Source organism: Triticum aestivum, chromosome 2D, assembly GCF_018294505.1.
Source record: "Triticum aestivum cultivar Chinese Spring chromosome 2D, IWGSC CS RefSeq v2.1, whole genome shotgun sequence".
NCBI lineage: Eukaryota > Viridiplantae > Streptophyta > Magnoliopsida > Poales > Poaceae > Triticum > Triticum aestivum.
In genome coordinates this window covers 589,588,771-589,616,611 of record NC_057799.1, presented here as the reverse complement: position 1 = coordinate 589,616,611, position 27,841 = coordinate 589,588,771, and the positions used below count along the sequence as shown (strand labels likewise).

General features: G+C 44.2%; 2 pseudogenes; one reads left to right on the top strand and one right to left on the bottom strand.

The window, feature by feature from the left end:
- Positions 1-1,173: 1,173 nt before the first annotated feature.
- Positions 1,174-21,430, bottom strand: LOC123055990 (uncharacterized; annotated as a pseudogene).
- A 3,167-nt stretch (positions 21,431-24,597) lies between these two features.
- Positions 24,598-27,158, top strand: LOC123055989 (putative receptor-like protein kinase At4g00960; annotated as a pseudogene).
- Positions 27,159-27,841: the final 683 nt, after the last annotated feature.

Below are 27,841 nucleotides of genomic sequence, written 5' to 3'. Positions count from 1 at the left end.
TCTTCGCTGCCATGGAAGCCTCCCAGCCGTCCCCCGTCAGCGTGGAGGTCACGCACGCGCAATGCCCTCTGGCAGATCTCGTCGCCGGTCAATGTCGCCCCCGCCGTCGCTCAAGGCACCACCGCGCCTGCCCGCAAGCGGCAGGGCAACATGGTCGTGCAGGGCAGAAATCCCGCTGGCCCAGTGGGAAGGCACGCGGCCGGGCGCCGCCGCCGTGCAATCTGCCAGACCGCCGCCGGAGAAGGTGGGCAAGGTTTTCGGCGTGAAGCGCAAGAAGGTTCCTACGAAAAGGCCGGCGCCTTCATCTACTCCCTCCGCCCCGGCAAGAGATTCCCCGACGATGGCGTTCAACGGCGCTGCTTCCACCGCAGGCGAGGTGTTTGAAGAAATGGCCGAAAGGTATGCATCTTCGATCCCTTCTACGCGGGGTCTGCTCAGCCGAAGCCCGCATTGGTCCGCCAATCTATTTTTCAGCAAACTGTAAATGCATTTTGCGGGTCGGTATTATACGGGTTCTCCTAGAGATGATGTAACTATGCAACGGTCTAGTGCTTCCATGCTGGCCGAAGAGAAGAAAAACTTGATTCAATTGAGTAAACAAAAGGCCAAAAAAAAGGATTACATTGAGAGAGAAAAATGCAATTTCCGTTTTCTTCTTACCTTTCTTATTCTTCTTCTTCTCCACAAATACTTGTCTTAACTTAGCATAAGATAGCTGACCACACATGTCATGTGGTGCTAGCAATGCCCGGGGAGCGACTTATAAATTAGCCGGACTTAATCAAGCTAAGCAGTATGGTACTAAACAAAACAACAGAACTCAACATCTGCTTCACCGCGGCTCCAGCTGGGCGCTACACGTTGGGCCATAGAGCCTTTTTTTTCTTGAAGAAAGTATAGTTTCCCCCCTCAAATCCTACTTGATGGATCAATATCCCCCTAAACTCTAAAACCGGATTATTTTCCCCCTAAACTCTGTGAAACCGGATAAATGTGGCCCTGGGTGGTTTTGGAGAGGATTAAAGGTGGTTTTGCTTGTAATGGTGCTGACTTGGCACGTGACTTGGCAAAAGTAGCGTCATCCGCTCGAGCTTGAGCTCGGCGGCCATGGCCATGGCCGAGCTCGGCCGTGCACGCGCCTGCCAAACAGCCCCCGGCCGCAGCCTGTCAGCCTCATTCTTGTTCGTGCCCTCCCCTGGATGGCCCTGTCTCTATTATGCGAGCCTCGTCTTGGACGTTGTATGTGAAGCATGCCGAGGTTGGGCCATGGAAATCTTCAGATGGAGGTGAGCTCCCGTTGGTTGATGGCTTCTAGTGCTCCTAGACTGAGTAAAATCAACCATTGATTGTAACACGATGCTGAGTCCATGGCGTGATTAACTGAGGCCCGAGAGCTTACAGCGCATGATGCACCAGAGACTCCTCATCGGAGTGCAACTCCAGGACGGAGACCGGGCTGAGTTGCCATGACGAGTGCACCTCCATGTCCGTCTTCCACCTTGCTCTCTGCTGCTCATACTCGTCGTCGTCCCCAAACTCCATGGTACGGGTATCACATTGGCCGATGTCGCCAGCGGAACTCGCGGCCGCCGCCGACGCTGACGCCGGTGAAGCACCCACCGCCAAGATTTTTCCAACGCAAAGCACTCCTCGATCATCGCCTTGCCGCACAGTACCTTGCTCAATACAGATATCAGGCCACTGTCGGCGGCGGCACACCTCCTCTTCTTTAACCCGTGGTTGCAGAGCCTGAGCAGCCGCTTACAAGCGGCCACGAGGCAGTCAGCTCCTCCTCCCTCGTCAACGCCGCCGCTGCCTCCACGGCCACGCCGCAGACTTCTCGTCTTTGCAACGTTGCACTGCAAGGTCTTCGCAACGCTGCTGGTCTGCCCATTGCACTGCAAGGAGATGGTTCTGCCATCGCATGACCATGCCTATTGATAACCCACAAGTACAGGGGATCGCAACAGTTTTCGAGGATAGAGTATTCAACCCAAATTTATTGATTCGACACAAGGGAGCCAAAAAATATTCTCAAGTATTAGCAGTTGAGTTGTCAATTCAACCACACCTGGATAACTTAGTATCTGCAGCAAAGTATTTAGTAGCAAAGTAATATGATAGTAGTGGTAACGGTAACAAAGGTAACGGTAGCAAAAGTAATATTTTTGGTGTTTTGTAGTGATTGTAATAGTAGCAACGGGAAAGTAAATAAGCGAAGAACAATATATGAAAAGCTCGTAGGCATTGGATCCGTGATGGAGAATTATGCCGGATGTGGTTCATCATGTAACAGTCATAACATAGGGTGACACAGAACTAACTCCAATTCATCAATGTAATGTAGGCATGTATTCCGAATATAGTCATACGTGCTTATGGAAAAGAACTTGCATGACATCTTTTGTCCTACCCTCCCGTGGAAGCGGGGTCCTAGCGGAAACTAAGGGATATTAAGGCCTCCTTTTAATAGAGTACTGGAACAAAGCATTAGCACATAGTGAATACATGAACTCCTCAAACTATGGTCATCGCCGGGAGTGGTCCCGATTATTGTCACATCGGGTTTGCCGGATCATAACACATAGTAGGTGACTATAGACTTGCAAGATAGGATCAAGAACTCACATATATTCATGAAAACATAATAGGTTCAGATCTGAAATCATGGCACTCGGGCCCTAGTGACAAGCATTAAGCATAGCAAAGTCATATCAACATCAATCTCAGAACATAGTGGATACTAGGGATCAAATCCTAACAAAACTAACTCGATTACATGATAAATCTCATCCAACCCATCACCGTCCAGCAAGCCTACGATGGAATTACTCACGCACGGCGGTGAGCATCATGAAATTGGTGATGGAGGATGGTTGATGATGACGATGGCGACGAATCCCCGTCTCTAGAGCCCCGAACGGACTCCAAATCATCCCTCCGGAGAGGTTTTAGGGCTTGGCGGTGGCTCCGTATCGTAAAACGCGATGAATCCTTCTCTCTGATTTTTTTCTCCCCGAAAGTGAATATATGGAGTTGGAGTCGAGGTCGGTGGAGCGTCAGGGGGCCCACGAGGTAGGGAGGCGCGCCCTAGGGGGGCAAGCGCGCCCCCCACCCTCGTGGGCAGGGTGTGGGCCCCCTGACGTGGATTTTTCTTCTAGTATTTTTCTTATTTTCCAACTAGATGTTCTGTGGAGTTTCAGGTCATTCCGAGAACTTTTGTTTCTACACATAAATAACACCATGGAAAGTCTGCTGAAAACAGCGTCAGTCCGGGTTAGTTCCATTCAAATCATGCAAGTTAGAGTCCAAAACAAGGGCAAAAGTGTTTGGAAAAGTAGATACGACGGAGACGTATCAACTCCCCCAAGCTTAAACCTTTGTTTGTCCTCAAGCAATTCAGTTGATAAACTGAATGTGATAAAGAAAACTTTTACAAACTCTGTTTGCTCTTGTTGTTGTAAATATGTAAAGCCAGCATTCAAGTTTTCAGCAAAGATTATAACTAACCACATTTGCAATAACTCTTAAGTCTCATGTTTACTCATATCAATAGCATAATCAACTAGCGAGCCATAATAATAAATCTCGGATGACAACACTTTCTCAAAACAATCATAATATGATATAACAAGATGGTATCTCGCTAGCCCTTTCTGAGACCGCAAAACATAAATGCAGAGCACCTTTAAAGATCAAGGACTGACTAGACATTGTAATTCATGGTAAAAGAGATCCAATCATAGTCATATAAATTAATAGTAATGGATGCAAATGACAGCTGCGCTCTCCAGCTAGTGCTTTTTAATAAGAGGGTGATGACTCAACATAAAAGTAAATAGATATGCCCTTCGCAGAGGGAAGCAGGGATTTGTAGAGGTGTCAGAGCTCGGTTTTGAAATAGAGATAAATAATATTTTGAGCGGCATACTTTCATTGTCAACATAACAACCAAGAGATGGCGATATCTTCCATGCTACACACATTATAGGCGGTTCCCAAACAGAATGGTAAAGTTTATACTCCCCCTCCACCAACAAGCATCAATCCATGGCTTGCTCGAAACAACGAGTGCCTCCAACTAACAACAGTCCCAGGGGGAGTTTTGTTTGCAATTATTTTGATTTAGTTTGCATAAAGCATGGGATTGGGCATCCCGGTGACCAGCCATTTTCTCGTGAGTGAGGAGGGGAGTCCACTCCTCTTGAGAATAACCCACCTAGAATGGAAGATAAGGGCAGCCCTAGTTGATACATGAGCTATTCGAGCATACAAAACAGAATGTTTATTTGAAGGTTTAGAGTTTGGCACATACAAATTTACTTGGAACGGCAGGTAGATACCGCATATAGGAAGGTATAGTGGACTCATATGGAATAACTTTAGGGTTTAAGGGATTGGATGCACAAGCAGTATTCCCGCTTAGTACAAGTGAAGGCTAGCAAAATAGTGGGAAGCGACCAACTAGAGAGCGACAACAGTCATGAACATGCATTAAAATTAATGAACATTGAGTACAAGCATGAGTAGGATATAGTCCACCATGAACATAAATATCGTGAAGGCTATGTTGATTTGTTTCAACTACATGTGTGAACATGTGCCAAGTCAAGTCACTTGAATCATTCAAAGGAGGATACCACCCCATCATACCACATCACAACCATTTTAATAGCATGTTGTCACGCAAGGTAAACCATTATAAGCTCCTAGCTAATTAAGCATGGCATAAGTAACTATAATCTCTAATTATCATTGCAAACATGTTTATTCATAATAGACTGAATCAGGAACGATGGACTAATCATATTTACAAAAACAAGAGAGGTCGAGTTCATACCATCTTCTCTCATCTCAATCAGTCCATCATATATCGTCATTATTGCCTTTCACTTGCACGACCGAATGATGTGTATAATAATAATAGTGACGGGCATTGGACTAAGCTGGAATCTGCAAGCACTCAATAAACAGGAGAAGACAAGGCAATATGGGCTCTTGGTTAAATCAACAATAATGCATATAAAAGCCACTTCAACAATTTTAATTATGGTCTTCTCCTATCGACCCCCAAAGAAAAGAAAAGAAATAAAACTATTTACACGGGAAAGCTCCCAACAAGCAAAAGAAGAACGGGAAATATTTTTGGGTTTTCTTTTTAATTATTACTACTACAGCAAGAAAAGTAAACTAGCTAGAAGCTACACTAATATTTTTTAGTTTTTCTTAAGGTTTATCAAACACACAAGAAGAAAGCAAGAAAAAGAGAATAAACTAGCATGGATATTACAGTGAAAAAGTATGAGCACCGACATCTAGCAATGAGTGTGTGTAAATATAAATGTAATGTCGGTGGGAAATACGTACTCCCCCAAGCTTAGGCTTTTGGCCTAAGTTGGTTTATTGCCACGGATGGCCTGGCGGATACCCGTAGCTGTAGCTGGGGTCGTACTGACATGCAGCGGCTATCGCCTCCTGAGCTGCAGCGTGGCGGCGAGCTTCCTCCGTCCTCCTCTCATACTCATCTGCCTCCTCTCTTGTAATAACATATCTTCCTTTTGCCTAATAATCAAAGAAGGCAGGAGCAGGGAGAGTAATACGGACAACACGACGTATGTCAAAGATTAAGCGATACCGGAGAGGTGATTCATTCCTCTCGACAAACTGGTGGTCGACCATAGCATTATAGTCTAAATAAGTAGGAGGCAACTCAATGTCATCCTCACGAACGTCCACACCAAGAAAATCAGCTAAGCGGGTTGCATAAATTCCTCCAAAGAAATCTCCATTAAATCTATTATGATGCAACCTACGTGCAACAATGGCTCCCAAATTATAAGATTTGTCTCCTAACACTGCACTCCTAAGAATACTAAGGTCAGGGACACACATATGACATGCTTCATCTTTACCATTTATGCACCTACCTATGAAGAGCAAAGTAATGTATAGCAGGAAAATGAATGCTCCCTATGGTAGCTTGTGCTATATCTCTAGATTCCCCACAGTTATACTAGCAAGAAAATTTCTAAATTCATATTCGCGGGGTTCACTAGCACTACCCCATTGTGGAAGTTTGCAAGCAGTGGTAAAATCCTCTAAGTCCATAGTATAAGATTTTTCATAAAGGTCAAACAGGACAGTTGGAGAATTACGTGAAGATGAAAATTCAAACCTCCTCACAAATGAACTAGTGAGATGATGGTATTGGCTGCACTTCTCTGCCTCGAAGCTCACATCATCAGCGTTACGCAAATATGCGTTAAACTCTTCCTTGATTCCCGCTCGATCCATAAAATTTTCTGAAGGCCATTCACAGGGCCGCACTGGAGCGTCCCTTGGTGGCTCATCGTCAGCATCACGCATTGCAAGCCTGGGTCCTTGCTTCCTTGAAGAACCACCTTGGAACATTTTCCTAAGCATATTTCTTCCTTTGCAAAATTTCTGAAATTTTTAGTAACTTTAAACAAAAGTGAACCAAGCTCAACAAAATTGATAGCAACTACTCCTACAAGTGACTACAGACTATATCATGCATTGAACTACTTGGAACCATATAAATTTGGCATGCAAGCTCAAGAACATGGTCACCTAGGCAGCACAAATTTGCAATGAATAAAGCACTAGAACAAAAACTAATTGGACCAATGGAGGAGTCACATACCAAGGAACAATCTCCCTAAGCAGTTTTGTGAGAGGTGCTTTGAGCAAGGAGATCGAAAATCACAGCAAAATGAGCTAGAACTCGTGCTTGAGCTGGACGGTGATTTTTTTGGGAGGAAGAAGAAGTGTGTGGGTGCAGGAATAAGTGGAGGGGAGCCACCGTGGGCCCACGAGGCAGGGGGCGCGCCCTCCACCCTCGTGGCCAGGTGCTTGCCCCTCCTGTTGTGTTCTCACTGCCAGATATTCTCAAATATTCTAGAAAAAATCATATTCCATTTTCAGGGCATTTGGAGAACTTTTATTTTCGGGGTATTTTTATATTGCACGGATAAATCAGAAAACTGACCGAAAAATACTATTTTTACTTTATTTCAACTAAATAACAGAAAGTAAAAGAAGGGTACAGAAGGTTGTGTCTTCTAGTTTCATCCATCTCATGCTTATCAAAAGGAATCCACTAACAAGGTTGATCAAGTCTTGTTAACAAACTCATTCCGAATAACATGGAACCGGAGAAATTTCGAATAACACTATGTTACCTCAACGGGGATATGCACATCCCCAATAATAAGAATATCATATTTCTTCTTGACAGTAGGAATAGGAAATTAAAAACCTCCAAAAATAATCGATGGAATTTTTCCAATAGAATTGATACTATGAACTTGAGGTTGTTTCCTCGGAAAGTGTACCGTATGCTCATTACCATTAACAAGAAAAGTGGCATTGCCTTTGTTGCAATCAATAACAGCCCTTGCAGTGTTCAAAAAAGGTCTTCCAAGAATAATAGACATACTATCGTCCTCGGGAATATCAAGAATAGCAAAGCCCGTTAAAATAGTAACGTTTGCAACTACAACAGGTACATCCTCACAAATACCGACAGGTATAGCAGTTGATTTATCGGCCATTTGCAAAGATATTTCAGTAGGTGTCAACTTATTCAAATCAAGTCTACGATATAAAGAGAGAGGCATAACACTACCACCGGCTCCAAGATCACATAAAGCAGTTTTAACATAGTTTCTTTTAATGGAGCATGGTATAGTTGGTACTCCTGGATCTCCAGGTTTCTTTGGTATTCCACCCTTAAAAGTATAATTAGCAAGCATGGTGGAAATCTCAGCTTCCGGTATCTTTCTCTTATTTGTAAAAATATCTTTCATATATTTAGCATAAGGATTTATTTTGAGCATATTAGTTAATCGCATACGCAAAAAGATAGATCTAATCATTTCAGCAAAGTGCTCAAAATCCTCATCATCCTTTTTCTTGGATGATTTGAGAGGGAAAGGCATGGGTTTCTGAACCCATGGTTCTCTTTCTTTACCGTGCTTCCTAGCAACAAAGTCTCTCTTATCATAACGTTGATTCTTTGATTGTGGGTTATCAAGATCAATAGCAGGTTCAATTTCTACATCATTATCATTACTAGGTTGAGCATCATCATGAACATCATCCTTAACATTTTCATTAGGTTCATGTTCATTACCAAATTGTGTTTCAGCATCAGAAATAGAAATATCATTTGGATTCTCAGGTGGTTCAGCAATAGGTTCACTAGAAGCATGCAAAGTCCTATCATTTTCTTTTTCTTCCTTTTAGAAGGACTAGGTGCATCAATATTATTTCTCTGAGAATCTTTCTCAATTCTCTTAGGGCGACCTTCAGGATACAAAGGTTCCTGAGTCATTCTACCAGTTCTAGTAGCCACTCTAATAGCATAATCATTTTTCTTACTATTCATTTCGTTGAGCAAATCATTTTGAGCTTTAAATACTTGTTCTACTTGAGTGGTAACCTTAGAAGCATGTTTACTAATGAGTTTAAGTTCACCTTTAACATTAGCCATATAATCACCCAAATATTCAAGCGTATCGGAATTGTATTTCAATTTTCTACCAAAATAAGCATTGAAGTTTTCTTGTTTGACAATAAAATTATCAAACTCTTCTAAGCATTGTCTAGCAGACTTATAGTGAGGAATATCACCTTCATCAAATCTATAGAGAGAATTTACCTTTACTACCTATGTCGGGTTATCAATACCATGAGGTTCTTCAATAGGTGGAGGATTAGGATCATATGTTTCTTCAACAGGCGGTAAATTAAGACCATGTATTTCTTCAATAGGAGGTAAATTCTTAACATCTTCAGCTTTAATGCCTTTTTCTTTCATAGATTTCTTTGCCTCTTGCATATCTTCAGGACTGAGAAATAGAACACCTCTTTTCTTTGGAGTTGGTTTAGGAATAGGCTCAGGAGCTGGCTCAGGAAGTGTCCAATTATTTTCATTTGTCAATATATTATTCAATAGAATTTCAGCTTCATCCGGTGTTCTTTCCCTGAAAATAAAACCAGCACAACTATCCAGGTAATCTCTGGAAGCATCGGTTAGTCCATTATAAAAGATATCAAGTATTTCATTTTTCTTGAGAGGATGATCAGGCAAAGCATTAAGTAACTTGAGAAGCCTCCCCCAAGCTTGTGGGAGACTCTCTTCTTCAATCACAAAGTTGTATATTTCCCTTAAAGAAGCTTGTTTCTTATGAGCAGGGAAATATTTAGCAGAGAAGTAATAAATCATATCCTGGGACTACGCACACAACCAGGATCAAGAGAATTAAACCATATCTTAGCATCACCCTTTAATGAGAACGGAAATATTTTAAGGATATAAAAGTAGCGAGATCTCTCATCATTAGTGAACAGGGTGGCTATATCATTTAATTTAGTAAGATGTGCCACACCAGTTTCAGATTCATAGCCATGAAAATGATCAGATTCAACCAAAGTAATTATATCAGGATCAATAGAGAATTCATAATCCTTATCAGTAACACGGATAGGTGAAGTAGCAAAAGCAGGGTCAAGTTTCATTCTAGCATTAAGAGATTGCTGATTCCATTTAGCTAATAACCTCTTGAGCTCATATCTATCTTTGCAAGCTAAAATAGCTAAAGCAGCTTCTTTTTCGAAAATATAACCCTCAGGAATAACAGGAGAGTCTTCATCATCACTTTCATCAATATAATCAGTTTCAATAATTTCTTTCTCTCTAACCCTAGCAATTTGTTCATCAAGAAATTCACTAAGTGGCACAGTAGTATCAAGCATAGAAGTAGTTTCATCATAAGTATCATGCATAGCAGAAGTGGCATCATCAATAACATGCGACATATCAGAACGAATAGCAGAAGCAGGTTTAGGTGTCGCAAGTTTACTCAAAACAGAAGGTGAATCAAGTGCAGAGCTAGATGGCAGTTCCTTACCTCCCCTCGTAGTTGAGGGATAAATTGTTGTCTTAGCGTCTTTCAAGTTCTTCATAGTGACCAGCAGATATAAATGAACGAAATATGCCCTAGAGGCAATAATAAAGTTATTATTTATTTCCTTATATCATGATAAATGTTTATTATTCATGCTAGAATTGTATTAACCGGAAACATGATACCTGTGTGAATACATAGACAAACAGAGTGTCACTAGTATGCCTCTACTTGACTAGCTCGTTGATCAAAGATGGTTATGTTTCCTAGCCATAGACATGAGTAGTCATTTGATTAACGGGATCACATCGTTAGGAGAATGATGTGATTGACTTGACCCATTCCGTTAGCTTAGCACTCGATCGTTTAGTATGTTGCTATTGCTTTCTTCATGACTTATACATGTTCCTATGACTATGAGATTATGCAACTCCCGTTTACCGGAGGAACACTTTGTGTGCTACCAAACGTCACAACGTAACTGAGTGATTATAAAGGTGCTCTACAGGTGTCTCCGAAGGTATTGGGTTGGCGTATTTCGAGATTGGGATTTGTCACTCCGATTGTCAGAGAGGTATCTCTGGGCCCTCTCGGTAATGCACATCACTATAAGCTTTGCAAGCATTGTAACTAATGAGTTAGTTGCGGGATGATATATTACGGAACGAGTAAAGAGACTTGCCAGTAACGAGATTGAACTAGGTATTGAGATACCAACGATCGAATCTCGGGCAAGTAACATACCGATGACAAAGGGACAACGTATGTTGTTATGCGGTTTGACCGATAAAGATCTTCGTAGAATATGTGGGAGCCAATATGAGCATCCAGGTCCCGCTATTGGTTATTGACCGAAGACGTGTCTCGGTCATGTCTACATAGTTCTCGAACCCGTAGGGTCCGCACGCTTAATGTTACGATGATAGTTTTATTATGAGTTTATGAGTTTTGATGTACGGAAGGAGTTCGGAGTCCCGGATGAGATCAGGGACATGACGAGGAGTCTCGAAATGGCCGAGACGTAAAGATCGATATATTGGACGACTATATTCGGACTTCGGAAAGGTTCCGAGTGATTCGGGTATTTATCGGAGTACCGGAGAGTTACGGGAATTCGCTGGGGAGAAGTATTGGGCCTTATTGGGCCATACGGGAATAGAGGAGAGAGGCCAAAAGGAAGGAGGCGCGCACCCCCCCTCTGGTCCGAATTGGACAAGGGGTGCAGCCCCCTTTTCCTTCTCCCTCTCCCCCTCTTTCCTTCTCTCCTACTCCAACAAGGAAAGGAGGAGTCCTACTCCCGGTGGGAGTAGGACTCCCCCCTTGGCGCGCCCTCCTCCTTGGCCGGCCGCCTCCCCCCTTGCTCCTTTATATACGGGGGCAGGGGGGCACCCCATAGACACAACAATTGATCTATTGATCTCTTAGCCGTGTGCGGTGCCCCCCTCCACCATATTACACCTCGATAATATCGTAGCGGTGCTTAGGCGAAGCCCTGCGTCGGTAGAACATCATCATCGTCACCATGCCGTCGTGCTAACGAAACTCTCCCTCAACACTCGGCTGGATCAGAGTTCGAGGGACGTCATCGAGCTGAACGTGTGCTGAACTCGGAGGTGCCGTACGTTCGGTACTTGATCGGTCGGATCGTGAAGACATACGACTACATCAACAGCATTGTGTTAACGCTTCCGCTTTCGGTCTACGAGGGTACGTGGACAACACTCTCCTCTCTCGTTGCTATGCATCACCATGATCTTGCGTGTGCGTAGGAAATTTTTTAAATTACTACGTTCCCCAACAGTGGCATCCGAGCCTGGTTTTATGCGTAGATGTCATATGCACGAGTAGAACACAAGTGAGTTGTGGGCGATATAAGTCATACTGCTTACCAGCATGTCATACTTTGGTTCGGCGGTATTGTTGGATGAAGCGGTCCGGACCGACATTACGCATACGCTTACGCGAGACTGGTTCTTCCGACGTGCTTTGCACAGAGGTGGCTGGCGGGTGTCAGTTTCTCCAACTTTAGTTGAACCGAGTGTGGCTACGCCCGGTCCTTGCGAAGGTTAAAACAGCACCAACTTGACAAACTATCGTTGTGGTTTTGATGCGTAGGTAAGAACGGTTCTTGCTAAGCCCATAGCAGCCACGTAAAACTTGCAACAACAAAGTAGAGGACGTCTAACTTGTTTTTGCAGGGCATGTTGTGATGTGATATGGTCAAAGCATGATGCTAAATTTATTGTATGAGATGATCATGTTTTGTAACCAAGTTATCGGCAACTGGCAGGAGCCATATGGTTGTCGCTTTATTGTATGCAATGCAATCGCCCTGTAATGCTTTACTTTATCACTAAGCGGTAGCGATAGTCGTAGAAGCATAAGATTGGCGAGACAACAATGATGCTACGATGGAGATCAAGGTGTCGCGCCGGTGACAATGGTGATCATGATGGTGCTTCGGAGATGGAGATCACAAGCACAAGATGATGATGGCCATATCATATCACTTATATTGATTGCATGTGATGTTTATCTTTTATACATCTTATCTTGCTTTGATTGACGGTAGCATTATAAGATGATCCCTTACTAAATTATCAAAGTATAAGTGTTCTCCCTGAGTATGCACCGTTGCGAAAGTTCTTCGTGCTGAGACACCACGTGATGATCGGGTGTGATAGGCTCTACGTTCAAATACAACGGGTGCAAAACAGTTGCACACACAGAACACTCAGGTTAAACTTGACGAGCCTAGCATATAACAGATATGGCCTCGGAACACAGAGACCGAAAGGTCGAGCGTGAATCATATAGTGGATATGATCAACATAGTGATATTCACCCTTGAAACTACTCCATCTCACGTGATGATCGGACATGGTTTAGTTGATATGGATCACGTGATCACATAGAGGATTAGAGGGATGTCTATCTAAGTGGGAGTTCTTAAGTAATATGATTAATTGAACTTAAATTTATCATGAACTTAGTCCTGATAGTATTTTGCAAATTATGTTTTAGATCAATAGCTCACGTTGTTGCTTCCCTGTGTTTATTTTTGATATGTTCCTAGAGAAAAATTATGTTGAAAGATGTTAGTAGCAAAGATGCGGATTGGATCCGTGATCTGAGGATTATCCTCATTGCTGCACAGAAGAATTATGTCCTTGATGCACCGCTAGGTGACAGACCTATTGCAGGAGCAGATGCAGACGTTATGAACGTTTGGCTAGCTCAATATGATGACTACTTGATAGTTTAGTGCACCATGCTTAACGGCTTAGAATCGGGACTTCAAAGACGTTTTGAACGTCATGGACCATATGAGATGTTCCAGGAGTTGAAGTTAATATTTCAAGCAAATACCCGAGTTGAGAGATATGAAGTCTCCAACAAGTTCTATAGCTAAAAGATGGAGGAGAATAGCTCAAGCAGTGAGCATGTGCTCAGATTGTCTGGGTACTACAATCGCTTGAATCAAGTGGGAGTTAATCTTCCAGATAAAATAGTGATTGACAGAATTCTCTAGTCACCATCACCAAGTTAGTAGAACTTCGTGATGAACTATAGTATGCAAGGGATGACGAAAGTAATTCCCGAGCTCTTCGCGATGCTGAAATCGACGAAGGTAGAAATCAAGAAAGAGCATCAAGTGTTGATGGTTAACAAGACCACTAGTTTCAAGAAAAGGGCAAAGGGATAGAAGGGGAACTTCAAGAAGAACGGCAAGCAAGTTGCTGCTCAAGTGAAGAAGCCCAAGTCTGGACCTAAGCCTGAGACTAAGTGCTTCTACTGCAAAGAGACTGGTCACTGGAAGCGGAACTGCCCCAAGTATTTGGTGGATAAGAAGGATGGCAAAAGTGAACAAAGGTATATTTGATATACAGATTATTGATGTGTATTTTACTAGTGTTCGTAGCAACCCCTCGGTATTTGATACTGGTTCAGTTGCTAAAGAGTAGTAACTCGAAACGGGAGTTGCATAATGAACAGAAACTAGTTAAGGATGAAGTGACGATGTGTGTTGGAAGTGGTTCCAAGATTGATATGATCATCATCGCACACTCCCTATACTTTCGGGATTAGTGTTGAACCTAAATAAGTGTTATTTGGTGTTTGCGTTGAGCATGAATATGATTTGATCATGTTTATTGCAATACGGTTATTCATTTAAGTTAGAGAATAATTGTTGTTCTGTTTACATGAATAAAACCTTATATGGTTACACACCCAATGAAAATGGTTCGTTGGATCTCGATCATAGTGATACACATATTCATAATATTGAAGCCAAAAGATGCAAAGTTAATAATGATAGTGCAACTTATTTGTGGCACTGCCGTTTAGGTCATATTGGTGTAAAGCGCATGAAGAAACTCCATGCTGTTGGGCTTTTGGAATCACTTGATTATGAATCACTTGATGCTTGCGAACCATGCCTTATGGGCAAGATGACTAAGACTCCGTTCTCCGGAACAATGGAGCGAGCAACTGACTTATTCGGAAATAATACATACTGATGTATGCGATCCGATGAGTGTTGAGGCTCGCGGCGGGTATCGTTATTTTCTGACCTTCACAGATGATTTGAGCAGATATGGGTATATCTACTTGATGAAACATAAGTCTGAAACATTTGAAAAGTTCAAAGAATTTCAGAGTGAAGTGGAAAATCATCGTGACAAGAAAATAAGGTTTCTACGATCTGATCGCGGAGACAAATATTTGAGTTACGAGTTTGGTCTTCAATTAAAACAATGTGGAATAGTTTCACAAATTCGTGCCACCTGGAACACCACAGTATAATGGTGTGTCCGAACGTCATAACCGTACTTTATTGGATATAGTGCAATCTATGATGTTTCTTACCGATTTACCACTACAGTTTTGGGGTTATGCATTAGAGACAGCTGCATTCACGTAAAAAAAGGGGCACCATCTAAATCCGTTTGAGATGACACCATATGAACTGTGGTTTGGCAAGAAACCAAAGTTGTCGTTTCTTAAAGTTTGGGGTTGCGATGCTTATGTGAAAAGTTTCATCCTGATAAGCTCAAACCCAAATCGGAAAAGTGCGTCTTCATAGGATACCCAAAAGTTACTGTTGGGTACACCTTCTATCACAGATCCGAAGGCAAGATATTCGTTGCTAAGAATGGATCCTTTCTAGAGAAGGAGTTTCTCTCGAAAGAAGTGAGTGGGAGGAAAGTAGAACTTGATGAGGTAACTGTACCTTCTCCCGAATTGGAAAGTAGTTCATCACTGAAATCAGTTCCAGTGATGCTTACACCAATTAGTGAGGAAGTTAATGATGATGATCATGAAGCTTCGGATCAAGTTACTACCGAACCTCGTAGGTCAACCAGAGTGAGATCCGCACCAGAGTGGTACGGTAATCCTGTTCTGGAGGTCATGTTACTTGACCATGACGAACCTACGAACTATGAGGAAGCGATGGTGAGCCCAGATTCCGCAAAATGGCTTGAGGCCATGAAATCTGAGATGGGATCCATGTATGAGAACAAAGTGTGGACTTTGGTTGACTTGCCCGATGATCGGCAAGCCATAGAAAATAAATGGATCTTCAAGAGGAAGACGGACGCTGATAGTAGTGTTACTATCTACAAAGCTAGACTTGTCAAAAAAGGTTTTTGACAAAGTTCAAGGTGTTGACTACGATGAGATTTTCTCACTCGCAGCGATGCTTAAGTCTGTCCGAATCATGTTAGCAATTGCCGCATTTTATGAAATCTGGCAAATGGATAAACAAAACTGCATTCCTTAATGGATTTATTAAAGAAGAGTTGTATATGATGCAACCAGAAGGTTTTTGTCAATCCTAAAGGTGCTAACAAAATATGCAAGCTCCAGCGATCCATCTATGGACTGGTGCAAGCATCTCGGAGTTGGAATATACGCTTTGATAAGTTGATCAAAGGATATGGTTTTGTACAGACTTTTGGAGAAGCCTGTATTTACAAGAAAGTGAGTGGGAGCACTACAGCATTTCTGATAAGTATATGTGAATGACATATTGTTGATCAGAAATAATGTAGCATTATTCTGCAAAGCATAAAGGAGTGTTTGAAAGGAGTTTTTTAAAGAAAGACCTCGGTGAAGCTGCTTACATATTGAGCATCAAGATCTATAGAGATAGATCAAGACGCTTGATAAGTTTTTCAATGAGTACATACCTTGACAAGATTTTGAAGTAGTTCAAAATGGAACAGTCAAAGAAAGAGTTCTTGCCTGTGTTACAAGGTGTGAAATTGAGTAAGACTCAAAGCCCGACCACGGCAGAAGATAGAAAGAGAATGAAAGTCATTCCCTATGCCTTGGCCATAGGTTCTATAAAGTATGCCATGCTGTGTACCAGATCTATTGTATACCCTACACTGATTTTGGCAAGGGAGTACAATAGTGATCTAGGAGTAGATCACTGGACATCGGTCAAAATTATCCTTAGTGGAATAAGGATATGTTTCTCGATTATGGAGGTGACAAAAAGAGTTCGTCGTAAAGGGTTACGTCGATGCAAATTTTGACACTGATCCAGATGACTCTAAGTCTCAATCTGGATACATATTGAAAGTGGGAGCAATTAGCTAGAGTAGCTCCGTGCAGAGCATTGTAGACATAGAAATTTGCAAAATACTTACGGATCTGAATGTGACAGACCCGTTGACTAAAATTATCTCACAAGCAAAACATGATCACACCTTAGTACTCTTTGGGTGTTAATCACATAGCGATGTGAACTAGATTATTGACTCTAGTAAACCCTTTGGGTGTTGGTCACATGACGATGTGAACTACATGGTGTTAATCACATGGTGATGTGAACTATTGATGTTAAATCACATGGCGATGTGATCTAGATTATTGACTCTAGTGCAAGTGGGAGACTGAAGGAAATATGCCCTAGAGGCAATAATAAAGTTATTATTTATTTCCTTATATCATGATAAATGTTTATTATTCATGCTAGAATTGTATTAACCGGAAACATGATACATGTGTGAATACATAGACAAACAGAGTGTCACTAGTATGCCTCTACTTGACTAGCTCGTTAATCAAAGATGGTTATGTTTCCTAGCCATAGACATGAGTTGTCATTTGATTAACGGGATCACATCATTAGGAGAATGATGTGATTGACTTGACCCATTCCGTTAGCTTAGCACTTGATCGTTTAGTATGTTGCTATTGCTTTCTTCATGACTTATACATGTTTCTATGACTATGAGATTATGCAACTCCCGTTTACCGGAGGAACACTTTGTGTGCTACCAAACGTCACAACGTAACTGGGTGATTATAAAGGTGCTCTACAGGTGTCTTCCGAAGGTACTTGTTGGGTTGGCGTATTTCGAGATTAGGATTTGTCACTCCGATTGTCGGAGAGGTATCTCTGGGCCCACTCGGTAATGCACATCACTATAAGCCTTGCAAGCATTGTAACTAATGAGTTAGTTGCGAGGATGATGTATTACGGAACGAGTAAAGAGACTTGCTGGTAACGAGATTGAACTAGGTATTGAGATACCGACGATCGAATCTCGGGCAAGTAACATACCGATGACAAAGGGAACAACGTATGTTGTTATGCGGTTTGACCGATAAAGATCTTCGTAGAATATGTGGGAGCCAATATGAGCATCCAGGTTCCGCTATTGGTTATTGACCGGAGACGTGTCTCGGTCATGTCTACATAGTTCTCGAACCCGTAGGGTCCGCACGCTTAAAGTTTCGATGACAGTTTATTATGAGTTTATGTGTTTTGATGTACCGAAGGTAGTTCGGAGTCCCGGATGAGATCGGGGACATGACGAGGAGTCTCGAAATGGCCGAGACGTAAAGATCGATATATTGGACGACTATATTCGGACTTCGGAAAGGTTCCGAGTGATTCGGGTATTTATCGGAGTACCGGAGAGTTACGGGAATTCGCCGGGGAGAAGTATTGGGCCTTATTGGGCCATACGGGAATAGAGGAGAGAGGCCAAAAGGAAGGAGACGCGCACCCTCCCTCTGGTCCGAATTGGACAAGGGGTGCAGCCCCCTTTTCCTTCTCCCTCTGCCCCTCTTTCCTTCTCTCCTACTCCAACAAGGAAAGGAGGAGTCCTACTCCCGGTGGGAGTAGGACTCCCCCCTTGGCGCGCCCTCCTCCTTGGTCGGCCGCCTCCCCCCTTGCTCCTTTATATACGGGGGCAGGGGGGCACCCCATAGACACAACAATTGATCCATTGATCTCTTAGCCGTGTGCGGTGCCCCCCTCCACCATATTACACCTCGATAATATCGTAGCGGTGCTTAGGTGAAGCCCTGCGTCGGTAGAACATCATCATCGTCACCACGCCGTCGTGCTGACGAAACTCTCCCTCAACACTCGGCTGGATCGGAGTTCGAGGGACGTCATCGAGCTGAACGTGTGCTAAACTCGGAGGTGCCGTACGTTCGGTACTTGATCGGTCGGATCGTGAAGACGTACGACTACATCAACTGCGTTGTGTTAACGCTTCCGCTTTCGGTCTACGAGGGTACGTGGACAACACTCTCCTCTCTCGTTGCTATGCATCACCATGATCTTACGTGTGCGTAGGAAATTTTTGAAATTACTACGTTCCCCAACAATAAATCCCAAGTGACTCAAAGAATAGAGCTATGCTCCCCGGCAACGGCGCCAAAAAGTAGTCTTGATAACCCACAAGTATAGGGGATCGCAACAGTTTTCGAGGGTAGAGTATTCAACCCAAATTTATTGATTCGGCACAAGGGGAGCCAAAGAATATTCTCAAGTATTAGCAGTTGAGTTGACAATTCAACCACACCTGGATAACTTATTATCTGCAGCAAAGTATTTAGCAGCAAAGTAATATGATAGTAGTGGTAACGGTAACAAAGGTAACGGTAGCAAAAGTAATATTTTTGGTGTTTTGTAGTGATTGTAATAGTAGCAACGGAAAAGTAAATAAGCGAAGAACAATATATGAAAAGCTCGTAGGCATCGGATCCGTGATGGAGAATTATGCCGGATGTGGTTCATCATGTAACAGTCATAACATAGGGTGACACAGAACTAGCTCCAATTCATCAATGTAATGTAGGCATGTATTCCGAATATAGTCATACGTGCTTATGGAAAAGAACTTGCATGACATCTTTTGTCCTACCCTTCCGTGGCAGCGGGGTCCTAGCGGAAACTAAGGGATATTAAGGCCTCCTTTTAATAGAGTACCGGAACAAAGCATTAGCACATAGTGAATACATGAACTCCTCAAACTATGGTCATCTCCGGGAGTGGTCCCGATTATTGTCACTTCGGGGTTGCCGGATCATAACACATAGTAGGTGACTATAGACTTGCAAGATAGGATCAAGAACTCACATATATTCATGAAAACATAATAGGTTCAGATCTGAAATCATGGCAATCGGGCCCTAGTGACAAGCATTAAGCATAGCAAAGTCATAGCAACATCAATCTCAGAACATAGTGGATACTAGGGATCAAACCCTAACAAAACTAACTCGATTACATGATAAATCTCATCCAACCCATCACCGTCCAGCAAGCCTACGATGGAATTACTCACGCACGGCGGTGAGCATCATGAAATTGGTGATGGAGGATGGTTGATGATGACGACGGCGACGAATCCCCCTTTCCAGAGCCCCGAACGGACTCCAGATCAGCCCTCCCGAGAGGTTTTAGGGCTTGACGGCGGCTCCGTATCGTAAAACGCGATGAATCCTTTTCTCTGATTTTTTTTCTCCCCGAAAGTGAATATATGGAGTTGGAGTGAGGTCGGTGGAGCGTCAGGGGGCCCACGAGGTAGGGGGCGCGCCCCCCACCCTCGTGGGCAGGGTGTGGGCCCCCTGACGTGGATTTTTCTTCCGGTATTTTTCTTATTTTCCAAATAGATGTTCCGTGGAGTTTCAGGTCATTCCGAGAACTTTTGTTTCTGCACATAAATAACACCATGGAAAGTCTGCTGAAAACAGCGTCAGTCCGGGTTAGTTCCATTCAAATCATGCAAGTTAGAGTCCAAAACAAGAGCAAAAGTGTTTGGAAAAGTAGATACGACGGAGACGTATCACCCATCGCACGACCTGACTACGTTGGGCCATAGAGCTGGAAGTGCTTCCGGTTGATGGGCCTGAAAGGCTCAATTAAACCCCATTTTCTTACAATCAAATATTATCGCTCATACCCTTAGTTTCCCATCTCTACATGGACCATTTTTAGGCCGAAATTTTGTCTTTTTTGTGCAGCGGACAATACAAAGTATTTTCGAACGAATTTTCGCACGCACTTAGACCACATGCATGCGTATTCATGTAAAAAGATCAATTTTTTTTCAAATATTTTAAGCACTTGTTTTGGGGGGGTTCAAAATAAAGTGCTCCGTTGCCCCATGTTCTGAAATTCCATTTTCGTCTTGTCTTCCCTTATAGGGATGAAAATAGAGCGGAAACGGACGGAACTGGGTGCTACCGTATTTGTTTTCATTTTTTTTTTGCAGAAGAAAAAATTAATACAGAAACCACGGAAATGAATACGGAAACAGATACTACCGAAAACAAACACGAAGAAAATACAGCGCGGACACAGAAACAAAAATGTGCGGAACTTAAAACTCCATTGAATCATAGAGAAGTACAGACAAAAACCAAAAACTTGAAGGAAAATTTATGGCTTAATATGATTGTGTTAGCAATATATTGTAGTAATACATGACAATTCCGTGTATGGTCTAGTTGAGTACGTATGTGGTAGTAAAAGTTGATCATCAAATGATCCATTTTGCTCATTCTTCTCGTTGTTTTATTGTATGTTGCTTGGTAGCTGGGCTACAAAGCAGTCATGGGTCTATAGTAAAAACAGAAATTCCATATTCACGGAAACGGAAACTTTCATTTTCATGTCTATTCCACCAGAAAACACCGTTCTGTTTTTTTCCATTTTCGCATAAAAAATTTCATTTCCATTTCCGTTTTGTAAATTTCTGTTTTCGTTTTCATATTTTCTCTCCATTTTCATTTTTCCTCCGGAAAAACGAGTACTAGTACGTGCAGCTTAAACTATGTATGTCTATGTCACTTTCGTATCTCCTGTCAAATCTCAGCCTTCATGTTTTGGAAATAAGAGAAGAGTCAACGCACCAAAAATAAACTATCACGCAGACACAGTATTTAGAGCTGTGTCCAGTTCTCGGCACCGGCATGAGAGGATCTCTAGCAGAAACCATATAATGCCGCGACCCGCAAAATAAGTGTTAAAATACGGGTTCGTACGGAAAATACTGCCCGATCAGACACCGCAAACGCGTCCGACCCGGAAATTGTTTTGCGAGGCGCGGCAAAAGTTCGCCCTCAACCTTTATATTCACGGGGTGGGAGGCCGACCCAAGCTCACCCCCTATCCGCAGCGAGATTTGGCGCGAAATTTCCGCGCGGCCGCTCCCGCTCCCCCCCCCCTCGGCCGCCATTGCCCCGCCACCGCCTGCGCCGGTCCATCTTCCCCGGCCATTCTTCGCCACCATGGAAGCCTCCCAGCTATCCCCCGTCAGCGTGGAGGTCGCGCATGCGTAATCCCCTTCGGCAGATCTCGTCGTCGGTCAATGTCGCCACCGCCGTCGCTCAAGGCACCACCACGCCTGCCCGCAAGCGGCAGGGCAACGTGGTCGTGCAGGGCGGAAATCCCGCTAGCCCGTCCGGAAGGCACGCGGCCGGGCGTCGCCGCCGCCGCGCAATCTGCCAAGCCGCCGCCGGAGAAGGTGGGCAAGGTTTCGGGCATGAAGCACAAGAAGGTTCCTACGAAAAGGCCGACGCCTTCATACACTCCCTCCGCCCCGGCAAGAGATTCCCCGAGGATGGCGTTCAACTGCGATGCTTCCACCGCATGCGAGGTGTTCAAAGAAATGGCCAGAAGTTATGCATCTTCGATCCCTTCTACTTACTTTGATTTTTGCCCTTGTGGTAGCTCGTGGCTTGATGTCACTCACTGCAGTGATGATTCGAACAATGCCACTGCCGAGTTCGTCAACTTGTTGAACACCAACACTGTCGACATCGATCAAGCCCCATTCGCTGATTTCGATTACAATGAAATGGAGGGTGGCGTGGATGATCATGATTGTGAAGATGAAGTGGAGGAGGTAGATGAGGGGTTGTATGAGTGCGGTGTTTCTTGATGCTACACGATGTTGGAAGACCAAATCTTGATCAAGGCCTGGAGTATGGTGTCTCTTGATGCTTGCACCGGTACATCTCAAACCTCCAAGAGGTATTGGCAAAGAATCAAAGATCAATACTTCCGCATGATGGGGAAGCATCCCAATAGGACTCCACGCACCTTTCGGTCACTCCAAGGTTGTTGGGACGTGATCAAGCCGATTTGTAGCCGTTGGGCTGCTTGCTTGGAACAAGTTCACAATGCACCTCCAAGTGGAATCATGGAATTCGACTATGTGAGTTCGTTTTCATGTCCCATGTTGTGCAAATCATTTGTACCATTTGAAGTGATTGCATCATTTGACATTGTTTTAATTGTGTAGGAGAAAATTTCCCAACAAAGATACAAAGACATGAAAGCTTCTGAAGGCAAAACTTTTAAACTAGAGCATTGTTGGGACATGCTCAAAGAGTGTGACAAGTGGAAGTTGATTGACAGAGAATCCCCACCGAAGAGAGGTTCACTTACGAACATGGATGAAAATGAAGACGATGATGGCCCAAGAAACTTGAACAAGCTCGATGGTGACAAGAAGACAAAGGAGAAGATCAAGAGGAAACACGAGGCATCGAGCTTGCGGGACAAGATAGATGCCATGGTGCAATCAAATGAGTTGATGTTAGCGAAGACATTGGAGACAAAGAAAGAGTTGGCTGAGAAGAAGGCATGCGAGAAGCAAGAGAAGTGGCAATTCTTCAAGGACGAGGGGTTGCGCAAGGCGGCCATTGAGGAGAGAAGAGCACGTGCCGCTGAGAACAAAGCCATGTCCAAGCTTCTTGCCGAAGAGGAGAGGATCATGACACTGAACCGCGATGACATGGACGACATCACCAAAGAATGGCATGATATGGCAAGGAGAAACATCTTGAAGAGGAGGATGCTAGCGGCGGCCGGTGCGTGTTTCAGTGCCGGTGATGTTTTCTCATCGGGATTTGGAACCAGTGCCGCTGATGCATTTAGTGCGTCCGGTGATGCTTTTGATGCTGGAGTTGGAACAAGTGCCGGCGATGGATTCGAGGGCGGCGATGGCATCGATGGAGGTGGTGTGGAGTGAAGATCATGACGACGGGTGAAAAGCGACCAAGATGATGATGGACGTGGTCGTCGCTTTTGCATGAAGTCCTTTTGCGTTTGTCGTACAAAACTATGCTTTTATTTGCGCGCGAACTATGTTTTATTGTTCGAATTTGAACTCAATTGTTGGAATCGCTATCAACTTCTTTTGTCGGGGGTTTTCGGCTTGCGGGGCGACGGGTCGGCTACGCGGGGTCTGCTCGGCCGTCCAAAAAAAAAAGGATTACATTGAGAGAGAAAAATGCAATCCCACCATGTCGTTGTGCAAACGTCATTTTGTTTTCTTTTCCGTTTTCTTCTTACGGTTCTTTTTCATCTTCTTCTTCCACAAATACTTGTCATAACTTAACTTAAGATAGTTGACCACACATGTCATGTGATGCTAGACATGCCCGGGGAGCGGCTTATAAATTAGCCCGACTTAATCAAGCTAAGCAGTATGGTACTAATACAAAAGAACAGAACTCTACATCTGCGTCACGGCGGCTCCAGCCGGGCGCTACACGTTGGGCCATAGAGCTATTTTTTTTAGGCAACGTTAGGCCATAGAGCTGGAAGTGCTTACAGCTGACGGGCCAGAAAGGCCTAATTAAGCCCCGTATTCATTTTCATACAATCAAATATTATCGCTCATGCCCTTAGTTTCTCATCTCTACATCGACCTCGATATATGATGCTAGGATTCCCTAAAAAAAATCTGATGCTAGGAAAGATTTTTCTTCATTCTTTGTTCAAATAAAAAAAATCAGAATACATTCTTAAGGAATATTACTAAAATTCTAAATATTTAAGTTAACAAAAATAATAAAGTCAAAAGTTAAAAAGGAAATTTTTACGAAAAATATATTTAAAATCACAATTTAAAATCGTAACTTAAAACTGTTATTTTAAGTTAATCGCATAAATAATAAAGACAAAAGTGGGTTATTTTATTATTATGTATTTTCTGTTATAAATTTTCGAAGTGTTAGAAAGGCATCGTAAGTACCAAGTAAAATTGTGACCCCATAAAGTGCGACCATTTTCTGTCGATTTATACAATTACATATTGTTGCTTGATATCCATTGTCCAATATTTTGAACATTGCTAAATAGTTATCTGTTTCACAGAAATGTCTTCCAATTTTCATTTTTTCACAATCTCATTTAGTTGAAGACATAAAGATCAAGAAGATTAGTGTGGCAGTTATCGCAGTCATATGTATCGCCTGTGCAGCAGTCGTGGTCATCTTTCTCTCTGTGGCCTTCATGATTTGGATGAACATGAGAAGCAGATTGGTGCATGACGGAATGGTAGTTCATAATAACGATTCGGTCGGTATGGAAACAACAGAACCTCTAAGTGCTATGGCTGTCGACCCCATTGATCTGGCCACCATTGTGACGGCAACAAGAAATTTCTCCAAGAGGAATGTGATCGGTGAAGGCGCCTTCGGCATCGTCTATGAGGTCACAAAGCAACAATTTTTCATCTTATATATTGGGCGGTGGCACACATATGAGACAATTATTGAGTGCCTGAACCCTGAAGTATTCATTGTGAAATGTTCATCTCCTGTTGTACGATTTTCAGGGAAATCTACCGAGTGATCACCCTTTCGTGGAAAGCTTGCCCGGGAGAAAGGTCGCCGTCAAGAGGGTCAAGCTGTCTTCTCTACCCGGCAGACTCCTGAGTGATTTCACAAGAGAAGTGGAGCTGGTGTCGGAGCTCCGACACGACAACCTTGTCCGTCTCCTCGCTTACTGCAGCGACGGCAATGAGCGGATACTCGTTTACGAGTATATAAAGAACAGGAGCCTGAACCTGTACATCTTTGGTACGTATTTCGTGCTAAGTAAATTTGGTAGAAATACAAACATATGATGATTTGATAACCATAAACTGAACTATTTGTTTGCAAATTGTGAAACTGGCAGGCACGCCCAGCGCTCGTGCTTCACTGAATTGGGTAAAAGAGGTTGGAGATAATTCGTGGCATTGCCCAGGGTGTCGGGTACCTTCACGACAGATCAGGCGAGAATGTAGTTCACAGGGACCTCAAGCCGTCCAACGTGCTGCTGGACCACCAATGGATGCCTAAGATAGCAGATTTTGGCACCGCGAAGCTGTTCCGTGACGATCAGACCGGAACACAAACAGTAGTGGTTACGCCGTGAGATAACCTGACACGCCCAGTCTATTTCACCCCCCGTGATATGAACATTGACTAGAACACAATTGCTCATATGACTAATTTTCTGTGTAGGGGATACGCGGCAAATTTGACAATTTTGACCTCGGGACGAAATCAGTTCACAGAATGAACTGGTTGCGAAACTATTTCACTCATCTGACCCTTTTGTGTAGCGCTCGCCACGCCGGTGCCACACCCTACTGTGTAACGCCTCACAGATAGGCGCTACACGGCCAGCGTCGCACCCATATGTGTCCAAGTCAGCTTGCAGCGCCTGAGAGCTAGGCGCCACACTACACAGTGTAGCGCCTGGCTCCTGGGCGTTGCACTAGTGCAGCGCCTAGCTCCTGGGCGTTGTACTAGTGCAGCGCCTGAGAGTTAGGCGCCAAGGGTCAGCCGCGTGAAATAGTTTCACGGACAGTTTATTCTGTGATTTGATTTCAACTATAGGTCAAATTTGTCAAATTTGCCGGGATACGCCGCGCCGGAGTACGCCAAGGACGGGGACATGACACTCAAGTGTGACGTGTTCAGCTTCGGCGTCGTACTGCTTGAGATAATCAGTGGCCGCAAAAACAGTGTTGTACCGAGCCTCATTTTGCAGGTAACTACACTGCACCAGTACAGCACTAGTCTTGTTGAGTTGTCCTGTGGCGGCGCCAGGCTGGGGCAAGGACCCAGGCCGTCCCAGGCAGTCTTCAAGCACTGTAGACTGTATACACACTGTAGCTACACTGTTCGCTACAGTTAACGAAGGAAAATGGTCTCACATCCCAGGCAGCCGCCCGGGCTGCCTGGGGCCTGTCTCCGCCGCTTCTATCTAGGAGATGAAATCGTTCAGGTAAACATCGTGTGCTAACTGTTTTTCACAATCGGGCTGGTTGACATTTGCAGGTCTGGAAACTGTGGGATGAGCACAGGGTCATGGATCTTCTGGACGCGGCGGTGGCGCCAGCGCGGCATCGCTCGGCTCCCGAGCTCTTGTCTGAGCTGCGCAGGTGCATCCAGATTGGCCTTCTCTGCGTGCAGCAATCTCCAGGTGATAGGCCTGCCATGTCCGCAGTTCTCTCCATGCTAACAAGGACTCAGTCCTCGAGCAGCCCAAGAGTTGGCATTCCGCGGAAGAGGCGAACGGCGCCATGTTACTAGAACCGTCTACTGAAGTCAATCTCGCGTAAACGTTGGCGTGGCTGCTTACTGCAGGCTGCAGCCAACCGTCAACTGGGAAGAGGCGAATGGCGCCTTGTCTCTAGAAAACTCTACTTATATTTGAAAAAAAAAGGTATTGATGGGAATTTCGAGGCCTTACAAGTTTTAATTTTTTGATAATTTAGGGTCTTCTAAGTTTTGCAATAGACGCTTTCAAATATGGTGTCCACAAAATAGCATCATCTGTACACGTGACATTATTGAGTTTCCTCTACATTTACTTAGCGGAATAGGGTATTGATGATTAGTTACCTACAACCTTTGCTCACTACCGGAATAGGGCTCGATGCCGACGGCCAAAAGTATGCCGACGGCCACCGTCGGCCTATTCCAGACTATGCTGACAGCTGGCCCCAGGCCGTCGGCGTACAACGGCCGTCGGGCTATCCCAGTATACGCCGACAGCCCCCGTCGGCAAAGAACGGCCGTCGGCATAGCCAGGTCTACGCCTGCAGCTGCCGTCGGCATATATTGGCCGTCGGCATAGCTGCGGGCGCGGCGACCACGCGTGTGACGGGCGGCTAATGGCGTTGGATCTATGCCGACGGCGGGGACGGCCGGCCGTCGGCATAGATACGAATGCCATGTCATCGATCCAAAGTGCACCGACCAAGGCCTATGCTGTCGGCATAGATGACACGTCATCGATCCGCACCGCGCCGTCCATCTGCCCTGGCCGCAGCTATGCCAACGGCTTTGCCGTCGGCATACCTATTTTTTTTTTTGCATAGCTATATTTTTATGTTTTTTTACGTATTATTATTTGACTAACTTACATGTAGCATCTGTTAATATATATAAGCATACATACATTTTTCGATTCTATACGAAGGGGTGTGATGACCCCCCCTCACGGACGGCGTCGACGCCGGCCGACACCTGGAGGGGGAAACAGCCGCATCGAGTCTATACGGAGGGGACGTTGCTCCCAAGTGTTTCTATATATGGGATGACCTACCACAACCAGTTGGTGTGGTGGCATGTCTGAAGAGGCGGCACGCATCTCCGGGGTGTGGCCCCCTCACGGATGGCGCCGCCGCCGGCACCTGGAGGGGGGAAACAACCGCATCGGGTCTACACGGACGGGATCTTGCTGTGGGTTTGGCCCAGATGTTGCTCCAAAGTGTTCTTATAGGCTGACCTAACACAACCGGGTGGAGAGGTCCACTGGTCAAAACCCGTCCGTGAAAAGTCAAAGGGCTAGATCT